Below are 23,538 nucleotides of genomic sequence, written 5' to 3'. Positions count from 1 at the left end.
ATTTTAGCCTTCGCAATTTTGGAGCAAGCTAAGATTGTTCAGTGCACCACTGAGCAGTTGTCAGTTGTTAATCAGCAGAAGTCAATTAGTTTCTTGCTATGGATTTGTTCACTGTATGACAGCACTGGATGGCTCTATGGGACTAGAAAGCAGCTGAAATTTGGGAAAGAAACATTTATAGAAATTCCTTGGTTCCGTGTTTCAAATTTGGGAATTTTTTTTGCAAATTTTCACCATAGTTTGTAACCCAAAAGTTTTAAAAAGCCATTTTATTTAGCCTTCCAAAACTACTGGCCAAAAAAGCACAGGGCAGTTAGTTTATTCTCCAAACGGTCACCTTTAGTTTTTCCCTCAGGGGTAACCTTACCCTTAAGGGATTGCCCAGTAGATGAGCATGGGACCACCCCAGTGCTTATAAAGCACCATTGCCTCAACACATATTTGGTCTGGTCATCTATTGTCACTGGGCCTGGACTAGTCCTGGGTGCTATTGGGGAACATGAAGGCACTCCAACATATGGATAATGGGCAATAAGGGCAAAAAAATGCCTCCCTTTTGTGAAAGCAAAATGCAGTGCAGGGAAGCATGCGGTAACTTTGTCTGAGCGCACAGCTGAAGCTCTTTGAGCCCAAGGATGGACTAGAGACCTCCCGAGGTCCCATCCAGCCTCAGTTAGCCTGTGTTCCTAAGAAGGTGGGAGGAGAAGGACAATTCATGACTTTTTGAAACTAAGAAGAAACATCTTGTTGAGTCTTAAACAAAATGCAAGTTGTGTTTCTTCATCTCAAGTCTCCCCTTCAGCAGCAGCACACAAATCAATTAACTTAATTCCTTCATATTTTTAAGAAACAAGCTTTCATGTTCATGAAAGTTGAAATTTCAGTTTAAAAGTTTTATTTTTGTTTTAAAGTTCATCCATTTGTCTCAGGAGATGTATTCCACTGAGCACTGAATATATGCATGTACATGGACAATGGCAATTCATTAACTGGATGAAGTGTGGGGATTTTTGTCTGTTTTGTTGACACTTCCTTTCATATGGAAAATCTGGTGCCAAGTTTTCATCTATTCATGTTGTGTCACCTCTTGTAAAAGTCAATATGTCACTATTTTCTGTATGTCAGCTGAGACTGATGGGAGTGCTGACTTTAAAGACAGGTCAGAAAGGCACTGGGAAAAAAAAGCAACAACCTTTGCTAAAGCAGAGTGATGCTAAATGTCACAGAACAAAAATTTAGATGCAATTTAGAGAGCTGACATGCAAAATGTGTACACTGTGGAGTTCAGAGACTTCGTTAAAATGTAACAAAGTCTGTGGTATTATACCCTGATACCTTATTACTGCCTCATTCCCCTCCAAAGCTACAGTATATCTTTTAAGGCACTGAGATCTCTTTTAGCAGTATTGCAGGGCTGCGTCATCTAGTCCAATACTCAGTGGCGTTTTGCAGACTGTTGTTTAGCCTTCCCATCAGTTGGAAGTGTATCTACTCGTATCCATTTTGGGATATTCTCTTCTTTTACTTTAGCCCATTACCCCCGAATGGTTTCAGACCAAAAGTTTGGTTTAAAGCTGCTTTTGGCTACCCAGACCATCATTAGAGCAGACTAAGGAGAGAGCAGAGGCACCAACTAGAAGTCCTTCAGACCTGGGAATTCTGTGCTGGCATCAGTTCCCTTTCAACTCCCTGTCTCTTGATATTTTTTAAAATTCATGTATTACCATAATGGCACAAAGTACTACAGAAATCTATACTGCATCTTGCCTTTAACACACAAAAAGTTTAGTCTGAGAGCTGAGCTGGAAGAGCCTTATGCATACAAGTAATTGCCATCACAAAGACCTATTCTCCCTGCAGTGAATAGGATGGAGGAATTAGGATGCAGGTATCTCTGCCTGTCACTCTCTAGAGGTCACTATTCTGGATTGATGGATTGTGAACCAGAGTATCTGCCCATGTACAGTTTAAGACCTGATTTTTGTCTGTTCTTTCCTGTGACCTCTATTGTTATGCCCATATTGTTACTTCAGTGCTGGAACTCAAAGGCAAGCACAGACTAAAAATACTGTGAGCAAAAAAAATGAGCTTTAATAACTTGGTCTTACCTTTGCATTTCAAAGGATCTGTCATATCATTCAAAGAGTCACACATTTTTAAATATAACGCCACCTATGCCAGAGACACTATTTTATTCATTCAAAAAAATATTGATTTTTTAACTGAATTTGAGTGAAAATACAAGTGAACTAGATATTCTCTAGTCCAGTGATGTGCTGTAGAATCCTTCAGTTCTAGGCCACTTGATTTTTTTTATATATGTATGTATGTGTGTATACATAAAATGCATACAGCCAAGCCTGGAAATGACAGAGAAGCATTGTTATCTGGGTGTTTAGTGCCCTGCGTGAAACAAGTTGGCTGCTTTCCTCTGTGCTTGGTAGAGACCTGTTCCCATCACAGATCTGTCATCACAAGTGTCATGAACTGACAGCATCTCTGCAGAGAGGCTCGTGACTCAAGAAGACAGTCTAGAGCCTCTTTCTTCCCTCAGATGTTCCTCTGGTTTGAACAATTCGCACAGAGGGTATGCAGCTGGGCTCCCTCCTGGAAACAATCAAGTGGAGATCTTCATCGCAGGCCCAGAGGCAGCTGGAGCAGCTTTCTGGTCAGGTATGTCCAGATTTCTCTTGTTGAGGTATCTGACAGGTTTCCCTCACATATCACTTTCCAGGGCATCTGCTTCTCCGAGTTCTCAGGACTTTTTCTCAGGTTTACGCACAGGTCTTTGTGCTCATAGAGAAAGTGTCATTATTTCACAAATGGTCCCTGGATATTAATGTACAATTTTATGAAATCTTATTTATAGGAGGATGAAATGAAATGAAAGCAATATTCTGTCATTTCTAGTTCCATGCTGCACCTTTTTTTGGAAAGTATGAAAATAAAGTAGACCTGTCAAAACCATTTAAAACTAAAAGATTCTACTTTTAGCTTCTTCTGATATTCCAAGCTACTCCTGGGGAACTTTAAGGGTCATATATCCAAGATTTAAAGAACTTTGATCAGAACAATGGTTTGAATAATTGTGAGTGACAGCTATAATTATTTAAACTATTGCACTGTGTAGCCCCACCTCTCCTTTAATGGTTCAGGGAAGAATATATGTATCATATTAGCATAAATTTAATTTACTCTCTCATATAAAATGCAAATCAATAAGGCTAAACTTTAAGTAGCATTCATTTAGTTTTTAATGCAGGGCAAGCATTCTTACCAAGGGTGAGGGATAAACAAATCAACATAAATGTAAGAGTAATTTGAATTCATCTGTGAAGATAGAACAGAGTCCTTCTAAGTGTCCCCTTTAGGGGTCTGGCTGATGCTTTTTTAGGAATTCTAAATTGCTTGTTGTCTACCTGCTAGTTTTCTCAAATTTGATGTGATGCAGCTTCCCTCAAATTCTTTGCTAGAAACCCTTATTTAAACACATTTTGAGGTCAAATCTTTAGCAATATCAGTGAACACTAACTGAGGATGTGACTTCCTAAGATATTTTCAATCCAGGACCAAGATCTAGCTTCTGCTTTAAGGCTGACTGATACCTTAACTCATTAGTGGATGATCCATTTACTTCCTTGGGACAATTCACTCAACAGCAGTTGTCATGGCTATGGGTGTCAGCAGCCAGCACCATATCAACATCTTGGAAACTTGTAGCCTTCAACACTCAAATCACCCCTGTAAAATGCTGCTCTCCTGTACACAAAAGCTCACCTCAGAGCCTTGTTTTCTGGCAAGTCTGGGAAAATAAACAGTCTTTGAAGTATGCCCTGAAAGTCTTTCCAAACTGTAAGTCAAGTGCGACTTTCTACAACATGACAAGAGTTTAACATGATTCTTATGTTTATATATATATATATATTTTAAGTCAGAGTTCTTTATTTATCATAGGATTTGAGAAACAAAAGTCTCCTGCCTTTGATTGCCTGGGAGAAAACATTTTACAGATGCCTCTATAGAGTTCTAAGGGTTTTTTAAAGTCATCTGTTTTTTTAAAGATGGAAGTTCAAGGGAAATAATTTCAAAGAACCTCAGAAGAGAGAAGCTGAAGTTGGCATATCTTCTCATTTGTATATTCTTTAGCTCTTATTTGAAAGAAGAAAAAGTGTTGCTTTGTATAGACAGAAGAACTGAGATGGAAATTGCCAAAAATTTAAATCAGCTCGGAAGGAATGAAGACTTTTGTTCTATCACCTGCTGAAATCAACGGGGTATTGACTTTGCTTCATTTCGGAACTGGACCTGGATGTAGATAATGCAAATGGAATTGTAAGCAGAGGTTAAAGACAGAATATAATGGTTAAACCTCTTCAACCTCATCATCTCTCTATTAAAGATGCTATTCAAGGCAAGGAATTTGAATAAAATCTCTTGGGAAAACTTCAGCAAGACTGAAGTATTTATGAAAAATGGTGGAACAATGTTCTTTTGTTCATTTTCTTGCCAGTTTTAACTATACATTACCATCTGTGTTCAAAGTACTGTTCTGTCTATATATTAGCCTTTTTTTGAAGGTGATAGAAATGCCTAATAACATCTAAGAGATTTTCTAGAATTGGAGGATAATTTCTAGTTGCAACTTGCTTTCTTAATGTACAAATAACATTTCTGGAACAGAAGTCATAAAGAGCATTCTGCAATCCCCTTCGCCAGGAATCTCTCAGCCTTTGAAACAGACACTTTGTCTGGGAGTCTGCTGCTTCTCTTCAGAGCTCCGTAACAAATGCTACAAAAACACTACACCTTTAATGAAAAATGTTTATTTTATTCATCCACTGAAAAACATAACCTTCAACAACAGCAAGAGGCTTTATAAATAGTCTGCAAGAGGGGTCTCTGGTCATCTCTTTTTGTAAGACCATCATCTTAAATTATTATATCATAGTGAACTCACAAAAATAAGAAAAAGCTTTAATTAATTATAATAAATAGATTGATAGCCTTTCATTTACGATTGGCATGCTTACATTTCCCTGATCTGTGGCACTTCCTGAACTGTTCACAGCAATATGACACAATAATTTCAAACAGAATGAAGTGATTATATTATCTAATTTAGAATGCAATTGCATCATGGGAAAGCAGATTATCAGGCAAAATGATGTGTCAGCTTTATTCAGGAGAAATGAGAACTGTATAGATTATTTTTCCTTCAGAACTAATATCTGCTGTTCACAATAAGTGGCTGTATTTTCTGCTTGGTCATAGTTAATTTTCTTTCTGTTTTTGACATATTTTCCCAATATTCATAAAAATATCCTGTGTTATTATATTATCTATATAGTCAAGTTCTGTTTTAAAATAGTCTCTCAATTTCATTTATTTGTGTCTTCATCTAGCTCCATTTTTTTCCCAACATATTTAGGGCTCAATGACTTAAGAATCCTCTCTAGAATTCTTAAATGAAAGCATTTGACAGCTCATTTTAGTCTTCTTTAATCTAATCTTCCCCAGCCTGCACACAAAATCTGTGCTCCTCCGTACCTCTTGTCTAACAGCCTGGACCAAGCCAGACCCTCTCTGGATTTAAGTCATTAAAAGGCTACGGTGGTATGAAGTGTGTGTGACAAACATGGAGTAATTTATTATCATGATCATGATAGCAATTTAAGAATGTTATTTCCAAAGATCATCCTTAAATACTTTACTGAATTGTATCAGCAGACCAATATCCAAAGAATGTGCTTTTCTTAGTGTCCTCAGTGCTTACTGTATTTCTGACTCATACTTACCATCTTACTCTCTTGTGTTTTATATTTGATCAATATTGTTAGAAACCTGATCTGGTTGCCATTGAAATGACTGTAAAACTTTCTGTGTTTTGACTGGAAACATGACCAGTCTCAGATTTTTGTCTTTTTATTAACAAGACATTTTAAAGATGAGTTTCATCATATCTGGCTTCATTTGATCTGTGTAGTGACCTTTTCTGGTGCCTCACGGCCGAGTTTTGGAGCCTCACCAGTGCAGAGGAGCCACACTAGTACTCCGCCTTTCCATGGAGGCAAAGGGAGCAAAGCAGCAGAAGAATAAAACAGCCAGCTCTGAAGATGTCCCGAGAAGAACAAAGGATATGACTAATTAAATTACTTTACAGCAGTGTTTAATCTTTTCAAATGAAATGAGATCTGTTTTCCATGTCTCTTCCCTGGTGGTTTCTCTGAGCTATACACCACCAGTGTATTCTTTGTAGATGTTGTTCCCAAGACTGAATAAAATCCTTGTGAAAATGTCTAACCATCAGACTTTGTTAATCCACTTTTGCAGATTAATGTCTAAACTGAACTGTAGTATCTGTCCGGCAAACGTACCTAGCATTCTCGCTGCTGTTTTCAATACACCTTCATATAATTACTGGTCCCAAAGAAAGGATTAGCCTGTCATTTCTTAAGATTGATTCATCTTCTTTAAATCCCTTTTTCAATAAATCTTTTAAATTAAGACAAATGTCATAAATAAGGGATTTAATTAATAATGTAATTTTAGTGTTCACTTCCTTTTAGGTTGGGTTTGGTCTCTATGCTTTCTAAAGTCTGTGGAGATTATTCATTTTCTCTTGCAATCTTTTTATCTCATCTATATGAAATATTTAAACTCAAAATTTAATAAGATAAAGATTGGAGTTTACAACAACTTAAGGAAAATTCTTTCATTTCGACCAGTGACGGCCTGAGAGCATTAAAGTTACAAAATCAACATTCCTCTGTTGCCTTTAAGGTTATATCATTGCTGTCTCTTTATACTGAAATGCATCTTTTTTAAATGTTCTTATCATATTTCAGACTTGCTGACTAAAAGGTCTGAAATTTTACATGGATAATTTGCCTATAAAACATTGTTCTTTAGGTTGTTTTTTTCTGCGATCTGGGTTTAGGAGCAACCTCAGGTCTTTTGGCTCCTTAGTTGAGCAGAGGATAGAAGCTGTGTCCTGTCTGCGAGTCCCACATAGACTTCCCCAAGAAAATTATTAAAAAGACTGCTTACTGAATGTGAGGAAGGGTTGAACGACAGTGATCAGAACTGAAGTATCTATCACAAGTGCTTCTCAAATCCTAATCTTTTAAACACATTTTGATGTGCTGAAAGCTAAAAGCTTTCTAGTGTCACCATTATTACTTTTTAGTTTCACCCCTTTCTCTCTGAGACAATTTTGAACTTCCATAAGACAGGTATACACATAACTATAAGTGGTAATTCTCTCCATGTGATCCTTGCATTCAGATGTATTGTGTATGCTAAGAATATATTTTTTAGTTATGGGATGTTCATTCAAGGTGTATACTCTTCCAAATAACAAATGCAATCTGAGGACTTCATTTGTTTGCTTTCCCCAATACTCCTTACCAAGGATAACACACCCAATCACTGGCAGATGTTTCTTCCTCTTAGGAAGAAATATTAAGTCATTAACAGTTTTAATTTTTGCTGTTTCTTTGACTAAGTACATAATTTTTTATGGATTTATAAGTTAAAGCCTGATTTCTCTTTATTCAAAAATTTGTTCAAGTTATTGGTCAAGTTCCATTTCTGTTTTCTTTGAGTTAGTTTCTCAGTTTAATTACCCTTTACACATGTGCTTATTATTTTCATTTTTTTTTTTTTCATTAATGAGCACATCATCATTAAAACACCTACATAAACAAAGCTGGAAAAAAAGTGTTCAGTGATTTGAGGAAGGATGGTCTCTTTCCTCATCTCCCACACACTCCCATTCCTAATTGCCATGTTGCCTTATTCTTCACTTTTCCTTAGGGGGATGAAGACATTTTGGAGAGGGAATCCTAACCCTTTCATACTGCTCATGCAGTGAATAATCAGCTGTTGTTCTTCCTGCCCATGGGGGAGTGAAACCAGTGCAAGGGTTGGATGAAAGTGGTGGAAGAAAGTGACGTCTCTGATGGTCCTGACAGTACCCTCAGCCTATGGTGCTGACAGTTCATGGGCCAACACAGATGGCCATATGAAACCTGCATTTCTGAAAACCCAGTTCTAAGTGGATTGTGAAAGAGCACAGCAAATTCTGCTGCAGATCTGAAAATATAACTGAGGTGCTCAAAATCCCAGTGCATCCCTCTCTTAAGCTGGTCCATGGACTTGGTAGTGTTAGGTTAATGGTTGGACTCGATGATCTTAAGAGTCTTTTCAAACCTAAGTGATTCTGTGATTCTGTGTCCCTAATCTGAAATGGACTAATCATTGTGCCTAATGTGAATGGGTTTCATCTCTTCTCCTTCCCCTCCTATTTTCTCCTCTTGTCCTGTTGTGCTTATTCTAGTTCTTCATGAAATGCCTGAAAATAGATCATTACATCAAGATAAGGCTTCTCCAATTCTCCTTTTTATCACCTCAAAACTTTTTAAAGGTAAAACATATGTAGGTAGTGAAGGCTGTTTCTTTAGAAGAAACCTTCATTATTACAGCTCTGAGGCAGAAACACATCATAGAGTTTACATGTAGTTTTAGTTTCTTGTTTGTTCTGCTTTACCTTCATTTCAAATTGGGAATGTAAAAGTAGCAAATGTCTTCATTTTGTTTATGCTAATTTCATCACTATGTAGGGCAAACTTCTTCCTGGTTTCATGGCTTCATTTTATATCTTATTCAATATTTTACTGTTTGATCTTTTTTGGTCAATAACAAAACTAGCTTTGGTGATGATCTGTCTGTTCCTTACTGTATGCTATTTAATAATTGTTATTGTGTGGCTTTACTGCAGTTGCCTCAGAAAATGTGCTATGGCCATCATATACATCAGAACACCACCACCAAAATGAGGTAATGGGAACATCCTGGAAGGCATTCCCTGTTCTGGTGTGGTTCTTCTCCTCCTCCTCCTCTTCCCTGTGCAAAGGAACACAGGGGGAAAAAAAAAAAAAAAAAAAACAAAAGAAGGAAAAAAATGTCTAAAAGTTTCCTTTTTTTATTTTTTTTGGTAAACTTTGTTTCTCCCTGCCTGGCAGGAGGGAGAAGTGGCTAATGTCTCCCTGCTGAAAGCATTAACTGATTGCATTGTTGCTTGAGCACAGCAGCTGTCCTTATACATTTAGACTCCCAGTGACAACAAAATTAAGGCAGCCTCCCCTTCTGTCAGGCAATAAAATGATTTTCTCAACTTCTTTATTTCTTCTGAGAACTTCTTAGTGCCTGCCTTTCTATGACTGCAGTGAGATGCTACATTTGAACCTATCATAACGAAGGGGACCTTTTACTCAGTGTTTTCTGGGAAGACAAAAGGCAAAGCAAAAAATAACCCAGACTTCAGTGTGCCCTGAGAACTGATTTCCCCCACTTTTCCATTTGCTTTAAGTTTGCTGATGTGAGTGGGTGTTTAATCTCATTTACACCACCAGTGCCATGCTTGGTAGTTGCCCATTGCTTTCTGGAATCTGATTAAATGGATCTTTCTATGACACTCATGGCAAAGCACAATTCCCTGGCAAGGAGGAAGGAGGGTACTCTTACCTGGTCTTAACTATTTAATTTTTGAGTCTGGAAGGGTCCTAAAGCTTTCTGCTAAATTGCAAAACTAAATCAATATCCACCTTTCTGGCAAGCTTTCTCTGTGCCAGTGTCTTCAGCATACCTTGGCAGGCCAAGGGTTCCCAGTTGGGAGTTGGAGCCAAATGCCATCAGCTCTTGCAGTCCCACAGGCTGTGTAAGACAAAGAGGGTAACCAGGCCTTCAGATGTTCTGAAACAACTGCACTGGTCTTCTACTACTGCTCTAGGCTCTGATAAAATCGATCTAATCGGACAATTCGGGATTTTCTGCTCAGGTCTAGAGGCACCTCCCGCCAGCTGCAGTGCCAGTGGTCTCAGGGAGGCAGACCAGGACACAGCACGTGGGGAGCAGCACCAGCATGGCCTTGGACTTGTAAGGCAGCTCAACCAGCCACATGTTACTTTTCAATAATTTTATACCTATGTTTTTCAAGCCCAATGGCTCATTCTGACTCATCCAAAGATTTTGGACACTTCATTTTGCCTTTTGTACCAGACAATAATATGACAATGAGGCCACCTTCGAAAGACATGTAGAGGTCCCACTTAGTTTCCCCTGCCAGAATCTTAGCATGACATGGAAGCAAAACTTACTAAGAAAATAAGTTTAAACTCAGCCTTTCTTCTTTCAATGACCTATTTTGGATACTTCTCTTTAAGCAGACATCATACCTGCAATAAAAGAGCAATAGGAATTGAAAGTGTATCACTGCTGCTGAATAGCTGAAGTGTATTTCTATTAGGAATATATATCTGTATTCTCAGCTTCTGATTTTACATATATTTAAATTTAAACATGCATTGTTTTTAATGGGAAAAAAGCCATTCAATCTTTTAATAACTTCTTTTGTCCAGTTCTGATTGTGTCTCTTGATGTGCAGTTGCTCGTTTCAGCTCAATACTCTAAAAACACTGACTTTACTATAACTTATAGATTACAGGGAAAAAAACCCCACAGCACTAGGCTAAATCATCCAAATTTGCCACAGCAGGATCCTTCACCTATTTTCTGAAACATTTAGTTTCATTTTTTCCTCTCGATCTGACCCTTGCAGCTCAGTATTGGTAATTAGCCCCCTGCTTCTTCTGTAGCTACTAAAAACTGGGGAAAAATAAATGTTTCCATTTTAAACCATTATTGCAAAGGCACAGTCATGGAACGCTAAAGACTCACTCATGATGTAAGGGCAATTTTCATAAAATGACACTCAGGCATTTGGGTTCTAGCCTTCAGAATTAAGAACAGTATATTGTCTTTTTTTTTTTTCTTTAAATGAAAACTTGAGGCAGTGCTATTTCTGTGGTTTCAGAGTATGAACTCGGCTATTGAAATCTCAGCTTGAGATGCTATCCTCCTAAAATCCCTTATAGGAAAGCCTCCAATTTGCCATAATAAAAATGATTATTAATGTAAGCAAAGTAAAAGTCTTTGGGAACATGGTTTCTTCTCCATGATACCCAAAGGAAATGATGTCTATATGGAAGATGGTCAAATGATGAACTTTAAAAAAAAAATATTTATTGCGGAAGATCTAAAATATTATTTACCATCACACATAGTCCTAACAGTACTTGAGAGCTTTTCGTAGCAGCTTCCTCGGCAAAATGTCCTTCCAATTACTGCATCTATGCCACTCAAATCAAAATGAAAGTTTAAAGAATCCAGCAAAAGGTTAGATCAGCTGCTACATGGTTGTTCAGTTCTGAACTTTCTGCAGACAGGTACAGTTAAGCAGATATCTTGTTAAATCAATAAATAACAAAATCAGGTAATAGTTTACCAGAATCTCTAAGAAAATATTGTATGTTGCTAGTTATGAACCTGTTATTCTGCTTCTTGTTCAATCTGTGGACTTAAATTTAAATCCTATTTTCCTACTTCTGCAAGGGACATATTAGAACAGATGTTTATCAACTGAGAACCTAATTCTACAATGTTGCCATGTCCAGCTCACCTAATTTTCTTATGAAATCTGATGGTTTTCTTTAAGTTTCAGCTGCTTGTATCAACCAGTTGCATAAGGAGCTCAGTCTTTCATTCATTTCAAGAAGTGTATTTCTGACAGGTAGGATTGAGGGTTTGGGTACACACTGAAGGGTCAAAAAGCCCCACATATTTAAATGTTAAAATTACTGCCCATTTTAGGTGGAAATTGTGATTTTTTTAATGCATTCACCCAGAAATGACTGGGTGGGTTCAGTGAAAGTGCCAGTGCTCATTGCATGGAGCTGCAGAGGAGGGTAATAGAGATGAAGAGGTGCAGCACCCCCCACCCCACTGACAGCCAAAGGTTTGGACTGATTTTCAGAGGAGACTAAAACAAATACCAGAGAATCATGAAGGGTCTTACACCACTGATTTAGTTTGAAGACTTCGGCTCCCCAGTTCCCCTGTCTCTCTCTTCTGTGCTTCTTATGATTCTCACAGATTAATCTGGAAATAACGTCACCTTTTTGTGTGTTTTTATTGAGTTCCCCTTTTCCTATAAAGGTTTTATCTACTCCACTGTTGACTTCACGCCATTCTGCTTCAGAAATTCTACTCAACTTCGACTTTTCTTGTAGCACAAAGGCAACCTGAGAGCCCTTAAAGACACCATTAAAATTTTTATTTCCATGCCTTTCAAAGCCCCTGGAAATATTGTATTACATGCAATTGTTGTAAATAGCATTTCTCTTAATGCAATAATCTTGGTCTAATATTCCAGTGGTGTGAATATGCTAAAAGGAAGGCTTAAAGAGATAGATGCTAAATAAATTAAAATGAGCTAAGGGAAGATGCTTTATAACCCTAGAAATATTGCAAGCATTATTTAAAGTAGTTAATATTTTTACAGCCTTGTGAATGCTAATCTCTGGGAAATCTCAGGTAGCAAATATAGTTTTAATTCTCAATTTTAGTTATCGCAATCTGGAACTGTAAATTAATTTCAACACTATAAAAAGTAATAGAGACGTTTATTTTCTTAAGCAATCTGGCTTATTCAACTGCAGACTAAATCTGAATTAATGGTCCTGGTATGCTGAATACGAAATTAGTAATAATGTGAAATGCATGTAATGATAATATCTGCTGGAAGAGTTATAATGCTGGGGTCCAACTTTTTCTCATTAATATACTCCATTACTATTAAAAAAATGATACTGAGCTTTCTATCTGGCACTTGAGTGCTTTTCTGGTGACTCCTTTATAAAAAATAACACCTTTTGCAATATCAGTATAGCTTAAGTGTACTTCATTCTTTTGGGTATGCATTAAACCTAGAATTATGTTTCCTGTTGTATTTCTATAATCAAGAATCAGACTAAGGTAAAACCTTAGAAAAGTCACTGGATGTGACATCAGAAATTCAGTCTGGATAGATGAAAAGTGTTGCTAAGCCCTTCTTTCATTCATAAAGAATGGAAACAATAAGGATCAATGATGAAACCCCAATGCTGTTCAGTGAAAACACCCTGCTGTTCAAATGCCATTGGCACTGTCCTGTCCCAGAGGAGAGATTTCTTTGATTATAGATTGAAGGCTTGTATGGAGATGCATGTATGTTTGCAGAAGTGCCAAGACAACAGACAAGAAGCAGTCCAGAGGAGCGCATGAGGGCACTGAAAATATGACCAAGAAAGGAAATGAAGAAAATTAGAATCTATGGGAGGTACATAGGGAGCTGTGAGAGAAAGTTGCTTCCAGTGTTTGATCCTGTTGTGCGTCAGAAACCAGCCAGAAACATTATTTTAATTTTTTTCCCATAAGTGATAGAGTATTGCCAAAGAGATATATTGCTTGGTTTCTATCCCTAACAGAATCATCCCACAAGACTTTCACTGTCCCTTGACTCACTCAGACCAACTTTATTAACAAAGGAGTTTTCCCGCAATAGCCAGACAATATTGGTGTTCATTTAAATGTAGCTCTGACAACTGCATTCAACAGAAGTGTCCAAGCGCAGTGGGATGGTGTTGGACCTGCGCAAACCTGGCGGAGGAGGTGGGGTCGGTAGCCCAGTTCCTCACACCAAGCCTGCACGGCGAGCTCAGCCCATCCCTGCCTCTTCCAGGTCCTTTGTGCTCAAAGTTATTTGAAAGCCCTTACAAACCAGGGATGAATCACTCTGTACTTGTGGCTAAACAAGTCAAGTTTTAAGTCAAGTACTAAACAAAAGTCAAGAAAAATAGCAAAGCAAGAACAAACTTATTCCCCAGCATTAAAGATTAACATCTTTATTAACATGAGAGCTGGCAGAGAAATCTGTCCCATCCCTGTGGATGCTCAAGGGCTGTCTCCCTCCCCAAGCCAGACCCTTAACGGAGGGTGATGCTGTAGGGCTGTTGGTTCTTGGTGGGTTTTTTTTACCATATTTTGTAAATATGGTGAAAGGGGATGGAGGAGTTGCTGGGCATTTGCTGTCACATTTGTGCTGGGAGCAGCTGATATCCTAGACCAGAGCCAGGGAGGGTGCTGGGGAGCCTAGGCTGGGCTGGAGAGGAAGGCGACAGCCAGGGATGGTGGTGGCACCTTCTTCTGCTGAGAATATAGCCTTCTCCAAATGGTTTTATACCTCAAGGTGTTTCTGTGGTGAAAGTAAAAGTTTTTGCATTCACCAGCATTTATTTTGTTCTCTTTACTTTGGGCTAACGAGTCTGAGTCAGGAAACCATGCAGGGAAAATCAGTATGCTTTCCAAATAGTGCAAGCATCAATTTAAATCTACAAAGTTGCAGTGGGCTATATAAAGATTTATTAATCAAAACATTTTCAAAATATTGACTGTGCGCGTACGCTGTTAGGCCTGAGAGATCATCTGTGAAGTAAAGCTTGAATTAATCACTTCTTCTCATACATTAATTTTTGCAGAATAAAAGAAGTAGGAGATATTTGTGGATATTTTTCTAACTGTGTTTTGGTAATTTCATTCTCTAATTTAAAATTATTTCCACTCAACAGTTGTCATGTAGAGGGTAGAAACAAAAACTCAGGGTAAGCAGCCAAAGTGCGGCTCACAGAACAAATGTTGTTTTGGATCGGGACTGGCTGCCGTCTCCTCCCGACCCCCCTAAGGGGATGAGCCCAATGCATGAAGCTCCCGCAGGGGCCAAGCACAACTGCAGAGTAACACTGAGAGCATTTTGATGCCTCTTTTGGCTTAAACAGCTCTGTTGAGGAAGATCTGGAAAATCTGGCAGTGCCTGTTCCCTGGAAAAATAGAGTTGTATGACGAGAATAAAGCAGAAGAAAATGTGTTACTGATGGGAAAAAAACCACATTTTAGTATCCAAGCAAAGAAATGTTCCCATTTCTCTTTTTAAAATTATGTTTTGTCTAAAAAGTCTGTCTTGCATTATCTAAATGCAAAATATTATGCTAAAGCATTAAGTAAAAGTTCAAACATGAAAACACTCTTTGCTAAAAAATTAGAAATTTTTAGGGTTTGTTCCCCACCAGAAGCAAAACAAAACAAAACAAAAAAGAAAACTGGAAAGCACTAAAAAAGGATTTTTTTGTGGCACCAATGGAGACCTATGTTTTTGACAGCTCTTTAAAAACATGAAGGCATCCACATTTCTGCCTGAGAGTCTCTGTAATCTGCTTAAGTTCTTTGGTTACCAGCAAACTGCTTTAATGAAGATTTCGTGTGGAAAAATATGTGGGTGTTTTAGGGTACTTAGACCTCAGAAGAAATGTCATAAAAACCAAGTATCTCTGATAAAGCAGTATATGATGTGATTCCCAAACTGAAATTTCCCATCCTCAGAGGGCAGATGTCTTTCTGCCAGCGCCTGCTTGGTTGGGAGAAGCCCATGGATCCACAGGCAGCATCCTGGCCACCTTGAATGATGATGAAAGCCTTATTAAATACTGGATATTGTACTGATAAAAAACAATGGTATAATTTGGCCTAGGCTGTTTAATTTTTTAAAATGCCAAGGTATGTACCAGCATAGCCCAGAGTGCTTATGAATCAATAAGTGCTGGCAGGCTTATTTTACCTAAAGTTGTGAACTGCCACAAAGTGGCCGTACTATAGTTGATGTCTTTAATTTAAAAAAAAAGAATCAGTTTGTAGGGTTGGCATGATGGTAAGCAATGGCCATGATTTTATTTCATATGTGCCTTTTAGTGGTTTTATGGAGATGTTTTATAAAGAAAGTTTTAAAGTGTAAGGCATGTTATCATTTTGTTTCCTCAGAACAACTAATAAGTGAGAGAGCCAGTGAGGTATTTATAGCAGAATGTATTTATAGGAGAAATCTTCCAGCAACTGGGGGGGGTAATGGGCAAGGAATACACATCCCCTAATGCAGAGAAATGATCGGGAGCTCACACTTGTGAATGTAGTGCCATAGCTAAATTAGACAAATTATTATAGGCCCTAGCTACCAATGTCTGCTGCTGTACACTGCCTACTGTTGCAGAATCACTCTTATGATTTTCCTTCTCAGGGAGAGAGGGAAAATAAAAAATGTATTCCTATTTTCGTTACATAGCGCTCTATTTTCTGCTCTTTATATATATATTTGTGTGTGTATATATAAAAGCTCACTTAGTTACTAACTTTTATTTTTAATTTTAGTTTTTGCTAAGTGCACTCAACTCTTCTGTGTGTGCCAAGGGTGGGTGCATGTAGGTTTAGGAGGTGTTTGTGCCCCACATGCTGCACCTACCCCAGGTACCGCTGGTGCAGCCCAGCCCTCAGTGATTTTGGGGCTGTCTGTTCATTCTTTGGAGACAGAAATTCATTCTGAGGAAAACAGTGAAACCTAATATAAATCCATAAAACCAAACTATTCTCTGCATTAAATCAATTACTTATCAGAATGAATTTCATCTTGTGCCAAACAATACAATAGGCACAGAATACAGTATCTCTCTTCTAACAGATCATTGTGACACTTGGATGTGGGGAGAGAGGTGTGTGTATATTAAACAGGAGCAAAGGATTATTTTATGATTTAGAGTTTAAGAGAAATTTTCAAAAGCCTTGTGAAACTTAGGAGCCTAGGAGAATTTCTCTGTTAGAGAGTATCTCTGAACTGGAACAGTGTGTGTGTTCATAGATGTTCCCTATAGAGCTATTTATCAATCTGTAATAATTTTGCTTTACATATTTCACTAGATAATGCATATATACAAATATATAAATAAATATAGTAAACTGCATGCAGGACAGGTTACATGAAATAAGAGTAAAAATGTTCCATCCTCTAGACAATTCTGAAATTTCTTACCACTGTAAATAAGAATGAAAACTGGAATGGTTCAAAAATTTATTCTGAACTATTATTTCTGTAAACATTAGAAAGTCCTCTTTATTTCCAGTAATGTTGGAGAAATGTTACTATTTTCTAATGTAACATAAAACTGTGTGTGTCTGTGCTGGTGCACATCTGTGCAAGCTGGAGTGGGAGGGGATCTAGTAAACAAGATACATCACTTGTTATAAACCTAAGAAAACTACTAAGTAAAATGTTTATACGAAGTAAAACAGCACATGCATCATAAGAAAAAAAAGTCAGAGAAACAGAGACATTGAAAAAAAAATACTCAGTTTAATTCTGAGTCACTGGAAAATATATATCCTCAAAGCATCAAAAATCAGCATGTTCCTGTTAATGTTTTACTCTGAAGAAACTGTTTTCTGATGGGAAACTGTTTCATGAAACATTTTCCAACCAGCTTTAGCACAAATACTGCCAATTGTCTTTGTGTGGGGAAAGTGAAGAATATATTTTATTTTAGCTTCAATTCCAGCAGCGTGCAGGAAAGTGGCCTCTTTAATAGAAGCCTTTGAGTCACAGAAGTGGCGGTGAGGAACATCGCTGCTAATGGGACAATAGCCCTGATGTTCCTCTGCCCCTCTCCTGACCTTGAGTAAGCAAAAGTGTTGTTATGAAATCCTACTCAGTAAAATGGTGTTTCTTCAGACAAAGTCATAAAAATCAAATAATGATTGAACTGCAAGCTTTCTGGATGCTCAGAGCTGATTATTTCTTTCCCATTTTATTCTGTTTTTTTTTAAACAAGCAGGAAAAACTGACAGCTAGGTCAGAACTTTTCTGCAGCTGCCCACCTTACTCTTTTTCTCTTTTCCTAGGGCTTTAACAATTGATGTGTCCCACTAATGTTTCTGTATGTTTGCTGTAATTTAGCTGTATCGGCATCTGAAGTAGATTTTGGATTTGAGGGCTCATTTAAAATCAAAGAGGATCTGGTTTCAGCACTCCTTGGTGCCTGATGTGAGGGGAGAGGGGCTGACAAAATTCATACTGTGTCTTTCACTGTGGAGTTTGAGACAAAGTTTTCTCTTTTTCTGTTCTTATTTATTTCCATATTCCTTCACTTGGCCTTTTGTGGGCCTTTTTTCCCCCTTCCCTGTTACGGCTCCGGTGAGCTGTGTAAGATTCTCCTGGAGTGTAATTCCTTTTGAAATTTGTCATCATAAAAGAAGCCTTGAATTCTCGGGGGGGGGGGGGGGGGTGGGGGTGGGGAGTTTCAGTATTTGATGTGTGGGTTTGCTTTCTTTGTTTGTTTGTTTTAAAATTTTTTAGAAATTCTGCAGGATAGATTTGAAACCTGGATTGACAGAGAGCAAAACAGAGAGAGTTTACCCATATCTGCCATTGAAGTTAATTTGGTTTTCCAAGCTCCTAATTAAATAGAGAAGTTGCAGGAAGCCATGATACTTTGCATGGGTGGTGGGGTTGATCCAGTGCCATAACCCACGTACTCATTCGAAGGTGAAATTTGCTTGGTCAGGGTGGCTGGAGAGAACAGCTCCACCAGAACAGCTAAAAATACCCAGACAAATGTTTCAAGGGCATGGGATCCTTTCCTCAATTTGGGAAAACATCAGAACAGTTATGATAAACAGCAGTTATATCCACTTTATGGTGCTGTAAAGCAATGTCCATACACCAGAGCCGGCTATCAGAGGTGCTAGGAATAGCTCTAACTTTGCTACATTGCTTGCTGCAGAGAGCACATTTCCTAATACAGTGGCAAAAAGAGCAACATTTCATCTTTTGGGGGGGACCTCGTGATGCCTCAAGCCCTTCCTCATTGGGAGCCCATTTGCAGCTCCCACTCTCTTGCTGGGTGAAGGGGACAGAGATATCAGCATTAGAAACAACAACAAGCTCTGAGAAATGCGTTCACCAGCTGAAGTTAGCAGAATGAACAGCAGTTTAATCCTCTTCAAAATTGAAATGTCTGCCTGTCTTTTTACCATACAAGCCTTCTAGCTTGTTTCCTCGCTAAGATTGTGGGCTGGATTTAACCCAGCCAGGGTAATATCGTAGGGGTTAAGCCTTGTAACTTCTTTCCTCCACTCTGCATCAGTGTTTGTCTCCTATTTTTCTCTGCTAGAAGCAGGAATACAAAGAAGTACTTCTAGCTCAACCAGTGGATGATTTTTATCAGCTCATTTTAGTCAATAAAGAAAGAAGTCAATTACTCCTGGAAAATAGCACTTTCCAGTACTGTATATACCCGGCCAGTACAATCGCAGAATAAATCAATAACCACATTAATCAATACGATGTAAACTGCTGATCTCTGTGGATAAATTGTACTGGTGTAAGAAGGCTTTCAAATAAATTCTAAACCCACTCAAACTGCATGGGCTTTAAATCTACTAAGGGCAGTGGGACATGTGAAAGATTTGTGCTGTTTCTCTTTAAAATCTCTGGGATAGCAGGGCTGCAGAATAATGTAATTAAATCATGCTAGCAGCACTCACACACTCACACACTTAGACGTTGAAGTAGACATTGTAGACATCACACAAGTAGACACTGAAGTCTACTTCAATGAGAGCTCTAGAAAATATCCCTTAACTCAAATTTGCCAGCAACAGGGGATTTCTGGCATCCTGCAATACCTCAGGAGGAAAGGCTGGGCTGAATAGGAAAGGGTGTACAGAGAAAGGAAGGTTCAGCTGCAGTCTGGTTATGTTACAGCCCCAACAGCTGTAGGAGGTTTTGCTCCTCTAGGCACCTCCCTTTTTTTATAAAGATCTGAACCTAAGTATCATTTTTTGTTGTACATCTTGCCATAATAGCAGTCCCACGCAAGAGCGCTGGCATAGCCTACAGACACATTGATTGTAAGAGAAGATGTGGGTTATGCCTCAGGAAACCAGGCTCGGAGTTGGGGAACGTGGCAGAGCATGGCTTGCAGTCAGGGGTCCCTCTGCTCCAGCTGCATCACCCTGCGTGTGTGGCTGGCAAACAAGCAGAAGGAGACAAATAGGAACCTAATGTGTGAAAATTGGTGCTGGGCTTTTCACCATGGTTCTGAATGCTTTGTGGAAAAGGAAATTGTCAGAAGGTGATGACAGCCACGAAGTTGTACATTGTATTAGTAGGAATGCAGGAGGGATGTGCACAGTGGTGGGTATGGGCCGAAGGGAGATTTCGTGCTTTAGCATGATATGTAATAGAACTATGTTGAGCAGGGGAGAGTCAAACCAGCCGTTTGAGGCAGAGCAGAAACCAGAGCCATGCATGGCAGTGTCCAAGCCAGTGCCTTAACTATCCTGGCCCATCTCCCATGCTGTCTCTAGAAAGCTGTATTTACTGAAGTGCAAAAATTCTAGAGACCTGAATGTATCTTGTGAAAAGCTTGCATATTATAAGGGATCTTCTGGTATCCTTTTGTGTTTCAGAATTATTCCAATTCACTCTATAAGGATGGGAGATATTTGTAGCTGTTTTTCAGTACTGAAATATATTGGTGTATATAGAATAGGTTAAGTAAAGAACAAAATACATAACGGTATTATTAATATGACATTTTAATTGCTGCATCAGACATATTTTCAAGTACTAAGTGCTAAGAACTGATAAAAAGAAGTTCATATTAAAAAAAGCCTGAATGATTGAAGCCATTTAGACGCCTTTATTGCACGATGCTGTCAAAATGTCCAACTGACCTTTTCTACACGGTAAATTTCTCAAGAAAAATTTTATACAAGCTATTTAAATGGCACAGATTTCCGATTCTCCCCCTATAGTTTTTGGATTAGATAATGGTCAGAGCAAGAGAAATGCCAAATCCTTACATATACTCAAATGCTTACGTATACTCTGAAGATGACCAGGGGCATTTTATACAAAGTCTCTGCAACCTTATTTAAATTTTTAGATAGACAGATATTTCTGAATGCATCATTTGCCGTTCTTTTACACTTTCAGTCCATAACAACCCTGTGAGTGGCAGCCCTCCATTAATTCACACCCAGCAGCAGAAGGCAGCAGATAGACCTTATCTCAGCTCAATGGCTGAGGTAGGCTGGACCACTCCTTGGCATAAATAATGTCCAGACTGTGAGGCAATGTGGCTTTCCCACACTACCTGTGCTTTGAAGAGCTCATCATCCTTGTAGCCATAGTTCAATAATCTGCTGCTAATATTATCATACTTCAGTCCACCTTCACCCAAAGGCCATATTGTGACTGCACCTAAATAGGCACTTGAAACTTAATATTCAGGAGCACTGAGATGCAGCAACTCTCTGGCACTTTGAGGGAAATTGTGGGGGACGGTGCCTTGGAAATATCAGTGCCTGAGGGGATCAAAGGGATTGGTTTATTCAGAGTAGGACAAGTTCTGCCCTGGCTTTTGCCCAGTTGGACACATGCTCCCTGAAAAGACAAAAATCTGTGGAGGGGTGTAGGAAGGGATGCAGGGTCCCCAGACAGCAGCTCATAGCAGCCCAGTGTGTCCCAAAACCTCTCTGAGCAGATTAATTGTCTCTTCCACACAGGCTCTGCAAATCATTGGGGGAAATTCTCTGTGACTGCAGTACAGTCAGATATTAATAAAATCCTTTTCCGCTTTTACAACATATTTATACGTAAGTGTGATTTAGAGCTCTGTGTCAAGTCGTCACCAGGGCTGCATTCCAACGACCTGCAGAAAACACAGGGTGTTTCTGCACTTCAGGATAATGTTGATTTAGGGGCTGGTACAATAGCACACATGGGCTATTTTATTTAGCTTCTTGGCATTTGTATTCAAAAACTGCCCTATAAAGAAGGGAGAAGGCATTAAAAAAAGTTTAAATGCTCTTAAATCACAAAGAAACATTGTGTTTAGAGTGAACTGAAACATTTGGATAGACTTAAAATTGCTTTTTTCATGGAGAAATATTTTGTTGATGTGTTAAATTTAAAATGAAAATCTCTGACTGTGACTCTTTCATTTTTTGGTACTTTGCTTAGGTTATCAAAATAAAATAAGTATTACTCTTCCAACTATTTGAAAACTTAGACTGGTCTGTGATTTGATCTGGTGCCTCTAAAATCTGATAAGATTGGGTCCAAAGGTCCCTGCATAGGGCACCTTTAAGTGAGGTTTTTAATTCAGCTTCCTAGTTGCTAAAAATCAAGAGCATTGCAGAGTTGTTTGGGGTTTTTTCTCCATTGTTTTCATTTTGACTTTTGGTTTTAGGGGATTTATATACTGTTCCTATTTTCAAACTTTTTCCTGCAACTGTAAGTGACAAAACTATTTTTTTTACCTTTTTTTTCTTTTAATGAAAGCTGTTGGTCATCTGAAATCTATTTCAGCATCAGGTGCTTTAATAACATTTTCACATAAAAAGAAGAGCTGGACTTTCACTGCTTTGGGCAGCTCAGAAATCAGTTAGTCCTAGTGAAGCACCAAAAAAGAATTGGGAGCCAAAGAGAAGAAAATGAACCTGCACAAGTTAGAGGGCTGCATTGGGTTAGGTAGGATGGCAGGGGGAGGCTACCATTATGTCTATATTTAAAGGTATTCTCCTGAAGACTTCTTAGAAGTTCTGCTCCCAAGGCAGAATAGTCACTTGGCAATCCACTTGTGCTTCAGCTCTAGTTCAGTTCAGCAAGGGAAGAGCTTTATTCATGTTAGGGGGTCTTCCTAGGTTGTCCTTTACTTTAAAAAGGGCTACTCCCATGGGAATGACAAAACAAGCCTAATGTAGAAACTCAGAGGTTAAACACTGAAGACATAAAGAGCCTGATTTTGAAAGGTATCTTCTACAGTGAGAAAGGTACCTTGCAAAGAACATCAGTAATGCATACAGAAATGAAAACAAATCTGAAGAAGTGATTCATTGATAGTTTCACTGCGAAGAAAAATGTTTTTACTTCATTAGGGTATTATCAAGATTTTTAATACCGTATCCACTCCTTTCTAAACTGTTCTTTTCTTTTGAAAGCTATGTTAAACCTTTTCCTAATAACTCCTGCGATTAGCATCTTTGTAGAAATCCCAGAGGAGAGGCTTCTAAAAGTGGCATTATATTTCTAGAGCCTCCCTGCAATTAAGCATCTATCAGGCCTTCTATTCAGTTGAACGTAACTGCTCTGCAGAAAATCTCACTTCACTTGAATAAAAAGAGATGTTTTGTTTAAACTTAGCAGAAGGATTGCATTTATGTTATGAAATATAAGAATTTTAGATTCAGTTTAGCTGGGGAAAAAAAAAAAAAAGTACCCATTGCTTAATGGACACAAGAAGGTCTGCAAGTGAGCTGCCATGGCAGAGGGCAGTTCCTGCTGGAGACCTGCTGGGAAGGGATGATGCAGAAACCTCTGCCAGAGCTCCACCAAATAGTGGTCAACTCTGTGAAACATTTTGTTCAATTTAGTACGGGGATTATTACACATCACAAGGTGTAAGTGATATTTGCTTATCCACAGTAAAGAAAAAGAAAACAAGTTTCTACAGTCATTTCTTTAGTGAGGCTGCAGCTGCACAGCCACGAGAACATGAAACACACGCTCTTTTGGCTTTGATAGCATCAACACAAGAGGCAAATGTTTAATGGTGAGTGCAACTCCAAGTGAAAACGCCTTGTCCTAGGGACTTAATATCCTTTTCATCCTCTGGAGTCCTTAGATCAAAATTGGACATCATTCTGTAACGTGCACTTTTGCAATGTTTTTATAATTTATTATTTTATTTCATGTCAGTGTGTGTGTGGAGTTCTCCC

The sequence above is a fragment of the Strix aluco genome, chromosome 11 (genome assembly GCF_031877795.1).
Source record: "Strix aluco isolate bStrAlu1 chromosome 11, bStrAlu1.hap1, whole genome shotgun sequence".
Classification (NCBI taxonomy): Eukaryota; Metazoa; Chordata; class Aves; order Strigiformes; family Strigidae; genus Strix; species Strix aluco.
Note: the sequence above shows the minus strand (reverse complement) of the source record.